Raw genomic sequence first — 6,895 nt, forward strand, 5'->3', positions numbered from 1 at the left:
AAACAACCCATAAATTAGTTAATTAGGGTTTAAATAATTAGATATTTTAGATTTTTATTATTCGCTAAAAACCCAAAATACAAAATTACTAACTCGACTATGATTTGTGTAAAATGTTAAAAAAAACGTTGAGAGAGTGAGAGTTTGATGGAGTAAAAAGGTTATATGAATAATATTGCGTTGGGTGTAAAGTCGAGGGGGTTTGGGGCTCCCCGGATTGTCTGCGCCTACGAAGATAAACGTCTTAATTAATGCATATCCATGTCGATATTTGTCAAATCATATCGCCTATTTTTGGATTAAAGCAAAACATGTTTAAAAATATATACTTTTTGATGCAATAGTTGCAAGTGTTTTTTTTTCCGTAAGGTATGACGATAAATTTGATTTCTATAACTCGAATTTCAAATATTTTTACGTTATCAATCTTTTAGATAGTTTGATCTGCAAATTTTTTGGTTTGACAAAAACCGAACTTCCTGAATTCATGCCATCAATAATCTTTTCATCTTTTTACGCTTTCTTCATTTGATTAGTTGGTTTTAAGCCAATATGTTATTATTATATATATATATATATATATATATATATATATATAATAAATAAGTAACTTGGGTGACACGTGTCATCTTCTGGTAAGTCGGTTATCTTATTTTCTCGCCTAAACATGTATCTAGACACAATTTACATTAGTAGTTCAAAGAGTCCTATTTGGTTGACATGTCCCTTTAAAAATGTATCTTTTTTTTTATTGTGGTTTAACTGATTTCCTTACTAAACGGGATTTAGTTCAGACTAATTTCCTTCAGCTAATCTGACAGCTTATTGCTAACAGCCTTCAGCTTGTGTTTTTAGCTTATCGCTGACAGCTTATCACTGATGACCTTCAGCTAATCTAATAGGTTATTGCTGACAGCCTTCAACTAATATGACAGGTTATTGCTGACAACCTTCAGCTTTCAGCTAATCTGACAGGTTATTGCTCACAGTCTTCAGCTAATTTGACAAGTTATTGCTGACAGACTTCAGCTAATCTGACAAGTTATTGCTGACAGCCTTCAGCTTTCAGCTTATTGCTGACAACTTATCACTGACAGTCTTTATCTAATCTAACAGGTTATTGCTGACAGCCTTCAGCTTGTGTTTTCAGTTTATCGTGACAACTTTCAGCTATCATTGAAGAGACAACTTTCAGCTATCACTTGCTGATGTTGTCAAGGATTTTTGTAAGACGAGTTTTGTTGGTTAACATGCCGGCTATTAAAGGTTTTTTTGCCGAAAATATGTCTATTTGTTCAAAATAATACATTTAATTTTATTCTAGGGCTAACTTCATTTTAACTAATTATTGATATAGGTTCATTTCTAAATTCAAGTCTGCAGAGTCATTCTTCAGAGTTATATTTCAGAGTTATTTTAAAGGTACAAGTCTGATGTAGGATCGTACTTTCGATAATCATTCATATCTGTAAGATAAGTTCCTGACATGATTTAATTTTTTCAAATTACCCTGTGTAATACACGGGATCGAACCTAGTATATATATATATATATATATATATATATATATATATATATATATAATGGATCAAATATGGATTATGAAAAGAGAACAACCCAATTAATATATATGACATTAAGAAATTTGGAGAAATCATCTTGCAAATGAAGTAGTAACTCGGAATCAGTTACACCAAAGTTTGTTTAGTGGAAATATGAACTTACTTGCACATAAAAGCAATTTGTTGCATATCACTGAGCATGCAGGTGTAGAGTAAGTCTTGTCGGGTTTGTGATAGTTAAACATGACACGCGAGAATCTTGTCGACAACGAAAAGAGTCAGGCCAACACTACATACTCGCAAGATTTTCCAAACCATTGTACGTAAACAATGGGTTGTAGATGTGTGAAAACAACACGCATGCGTGTATCGATCATAAGAAATTTACTACGTGATGGTTTTAAAACATTGATTTAGAACCATTTGTTGGGAATATTTTCAAAATAAAAATAAAATCTTTTGGGTTAGGTTTTAGGAAAAGAGAAAAGATGATTTTGGTGGGTTTCACCTTGTCCCACATAGGAGCAAGAATGAAATCTAAGTGGGTTTATAAGGGGAAGCATTTTCTATATATTAATTTAATATATTGGAAAATGATGGGGCTTCCACAGTGCGACCGTGGGCGTGGGCGCAATGTGGCGCTTTGATGGCGCACTTCGCACACACGCATCACCGCCTAAATCCTTTTGCTTCAAACCGATTCGTTAGTGACGGTTGGCCTTGAAACAGTGCCTCTTCGTGAATAGACACAACGGTTCGCTAATGGTACCTCTTCGTGAATAAAGGCGACGGTTCGCATCAAAGGGTATGATGAACGGATGCAACGGTTCAAGTGTCAAATATGGCACCTGTTGGAATGGTTGCGACTGTTCGAAACGTCGCATAAGGGTTAAACCGTCACGGTTGGCACCCGTTCAAACAGTTGTGACTATTCGAACCGTCGCGAATGGTGTCTGTTCAAAGGGCTGTCGCTTATGCCTATATATACCTATTCATAGACACCAAAAATTTTTTACACACTTTCCTCTTTTCATATACCAGATCGCTAAGGGTTGTGTTGCTATAGAAACACAATTACTTAGTTTCTTTAAATCCTTGAAACTCAATAGTTCAACCGGGGTTATCACCACTAGTGCGGTGTTGGTAATCATTCTACATACGTTGCTTCATTGTATCTTGAGAAGCGATTCGTCAAAATCCCAAAGCACATACGGTGGGGGCGAAATTGCTTTAAGGATAGAGATCACTCGCCTTGAAAGCAATAAGTAGTAGATATCTCTTTCTTTCATTAGCCTAAATTTAGAACCCAAGAAATTACACCATTGACGTCAAGGTCGACTTATTGCAAAAACTGTTAACTCGGTACGCACTAAGTTTACCCAAAATATTTATAAAACTTTGCACTATTTTAATGTTATGAATAGTAAAATACTAAATTCGGGCGACCACAAATGATCTTGAGTCATTGCAGGTAAACCTCCATGGTCACAAGGACTTTGACAGTACTTAGATTCGAATCTGGAGTATACGAGAATTTTTCATTATAGCCCCCTAAAAACTAACCGGTACTTCACAGTCCGAACTTTTCAACTTGGGTAGCCATTTATGGTGTATTTCATATTTAAGTTTTTATTCCATTAATGGAATTTTGAAAAATAAATAGAAAGAATAGCAATAATACCTAACAAAAGGTAAAGTTTGGATGTGTGTTTGATCACTGATTATTTCATTATTGTCAACTGAAGTTACAAATAGCTTGTAGTATTTAGATATACGAATAATGTTTCTGACTGTATAATCATTTTTTTTATTAACTTGAATATTCAACCCGCTATGCAAGTCGATTAATTCCAGAGCGACCACCTGCTTTGCAGATAGCCGGAGTCACCACATTTGAAGCCATAAAAACATTTTTATTACTCACTGGATTTGAACCTAGGACCTCTTGTTACTTTTGACCTTTAGAGCCAAGCTCAAACCAATCAGGCACCACCCTTGTGGTTAACTGTATAATCAAATTGATATCATATACAATAAAACTAGTCATCTAAGGGTAAAGTGAAATGACCTGTTTAGCCTCTTAAATTCATCTACTTTAAGAGACTGTACTGTCATTTCACAAATTGATTAACCAATTTTTTTCTTTGTAACGTAACTTTATTATTTTGTCAGTATTTTATTGAATGATCAAAAATTATCGAACACTAGAGCAATTAATTGTTTAATTCTCTTACAATTTCAAATGGTCAATCACATTATTTGATATCGAATACTATGTATTGCACTATGCTTAGTATATATCTTATTCAAATAATCACATTAAAAACACACATCCAACACCCAAGTCAAAATGTAAGAAATATTTAGAGTAAATTACATGTTTCGTTCTTGTGGTTATATATTTTTAATGGTCATTGTCCTTTTCTTGCAAATTTAACAGATCATGTCCTTGTGGTTGCATTTTGACACGAAGTTGAATCCTTAATGCAACCACAAGGACCCAGATTGTTGACTTATTAGGGACCTAACATATTAAAAAACTGCACCTATAGGGACCCAACTCATTAAAAAAAATGCAACCATAGAGATGTAACTCAATAAAAAAACGCAAACCATAAGGACAATCCCGTTAAATTTTAGAAAAGGGACAAAGACCGTTAAAAACACCAACCATATGGATGAAACATGTAATTAACTCAAATATTCATTATTTTGTATATTTTTCTATACTAGAAGAGTACTCGCATAATGTAGTGAAATACATCTCGATTTTAGTGTTTATGTTTTTTTTGTCTTAGTCGATGTTATAATACGGTTTTATGTGGTTTTGAGAAAGCGATAATGTTTTTATTTTTGAATAAAATATAAATGTGAAGACATAATAAAAATAAAAAAAAATATTGATATTAGTACCAGACTAACTATTTAAAATTTCTCCTTTCTTGTGTATTTCTTTAATTCATTTTTTAATTTTAGATTCAATAATATAATTTTTATAATGATATAATTAAGTATTTTGTTAGAACTCAATGATTATCCTAATTATATTTTAGTTTTTATATTTAAAATGAAATGTTTATTCTCTATTTGATTATATTTATCTAAAGTTAGTTACACGAATTCAAATATGAAGCTTTAATAAGTTGTACTTACACACAATTTACTTGTAATATCAAATTTTAAGTAATATGCATCAATAAGCAGTTCTTCATACATAAAAATTGATTATTAAAAGTTTTTGTCAAATGCGAAGGAGCAACTTATAAAGCCCAATTGTATTGGGCCACAAATGAGTTTAAGGCCAGCTTGTCATTAGGGCAATGGTTACCATAAAAATGGATTTTTTATTCTCATTATTGGGCTAATTGGCCTTCTATACATTAAGATAACTCTAAAATTGTAATCAAATTGGGCCAAAGGCCCAAAAATGGAAAAATCTTTTATGGAGTTTGATAAACCGTTTAAAATGCTAGGATATAATTAAGGAATAAGTCATGCTGGATTTATCGTTTAAAATGCTCCTATAAACCGTTGCATGTCTAAGATATATGATACATAAGGTTGAGTTCATGTGAGACCAACATGTTTTCGTGAGACCCATGTATAAGACCACATTTTTATCCTTGAAACTTCATAATATAACATTGTGAATGTAAAGTAATCCGAACTTTTACAGCAAAAACACTGTAAATGTTACTTTCGCATTATTTTATTTGTAAAAGTTCAAGTGTAAAAAGATGATCTCATGGAAACAGACTGGTCTTACATAATCCAAGTTATGTATATGTGCACACATCGTGTGTATTTGAACAATAAAACTTATTCGTGTGTATTTGAAAAATAAAAATTATATATATCAATATATATATATATATATATCAATATATATATATATATATATATATATATATAGGTGGAGGTTCAAAAGTACACCTGCATTTTACGAGAACGCGAAAACACTCTTATCACATGTAATAATATGCGTGATGGGATCCTGTGATGTGCGGACGACGTGTTCTACGAATTAGGCCGCGCCATATGTCAATATGTTGTTATAGATCGTTTTATATTAAGTTTATAGAACTAAAATCTTCTTATCTAAAAGTGCTGTAAAAACTTTATCGGACGTTTTTAGGTTTCTTAACAAAATTTTAAAGTAAAGTGACGTATTAGCTATATTAGGACAATTGTATTTATAGAAAATCATTATAAAAAAGTTAATACGACGTTTTGTTTTAAAAATGCTTTAAAAAGCTTGTTAAGATGTTCAAAATGTCCTATAAACTTATTACAACAATTTTAGATATAATTATTAATTCAGTGTTTGGTCGTATAAACTTAAGTACTAGAAAACAATTTATTAGAACACTTATACATCTTTAGGATCCTATGAATCCAATTTTGTTTTAGTTGGTTAAATCAAAGCTTTCATGAAATTGTAAAAGTGTTCTATAAACTTATTATTTGTTCGTATAAACTTAAGTTATATAAAACAATCTACGGAAAAGTTTAAAAAAACTCAACAAACTTTTCCATTTTGAATTAGTTTAGTTCGTAAACCATTTTTGAATGAAAATTTTAACTTTCTTATTTTTTTAAAAATTCAGGGTTTTAATCATTCAAAATGTGAAAGTTTAATGGTTTTTTCATTCAAAAAAATTATTTCAGGAGCTTAATTTTTCAAAACGAAAAAGTTTAATGATTTTTTCATTCAAAAAATTACATCATTCAAAATGAGAAAATTTGTTGAGTTTCTTTGAACTTTTCTCAGTAATCTATTAGAATATTTAAACATTTTTAGGATTTTATAAATTCATTTTTGTTTTATTGAGTTATATTAAAACATTTATTAAAAAATTACTGATGTGGCATAAAAAATATATGAAATCATAAACATGGTGTTTGCGCTAAAAACAAAAATAATTAATTACTTAGAATAAAATATAAAATTATGATTCTTTTTTATTATTCATTTATCACAAAATAAGTTTTTTTTTTCTTCCAAAAATTCAGTTGGCTGCCCACTCCCCCATCATCTCAATTCTTTATTTCATAATTCCCATTACGTACCAAATATTATTTCAATGCCATTCATTCCTTAGTCAAATACCATCAAACATTATTCAAATATATATATATATATATATATATATATATATACTATTTTATAAAATATTTGATTAAAACTTTTAAAAATTCTTAAAACTCTTAAAAACTCCTAAAAACTCTTAAACCATTCTCATATCTGAATTCGTGTAGCTAACTGCAGATAAACACAATAAAATACAAGATAAACATCTCATTTTAAATATAAAAAATCTAAAATATAATTA

This window comes from Cynara cardunculus (assembly GCF_001531365.2).
Source record: "Cynara cardunculus var. scolymus isolate 2C chromosome LG 10, CcrdV1, whole genome shotgun sequence".
Taxonomy (NCBI): Eukaryota; Viridiplantae; Streptophyta; class Magnoliopsida; order Asterales; family Asteraceae; genus Cynara; species Cynara cardunculus.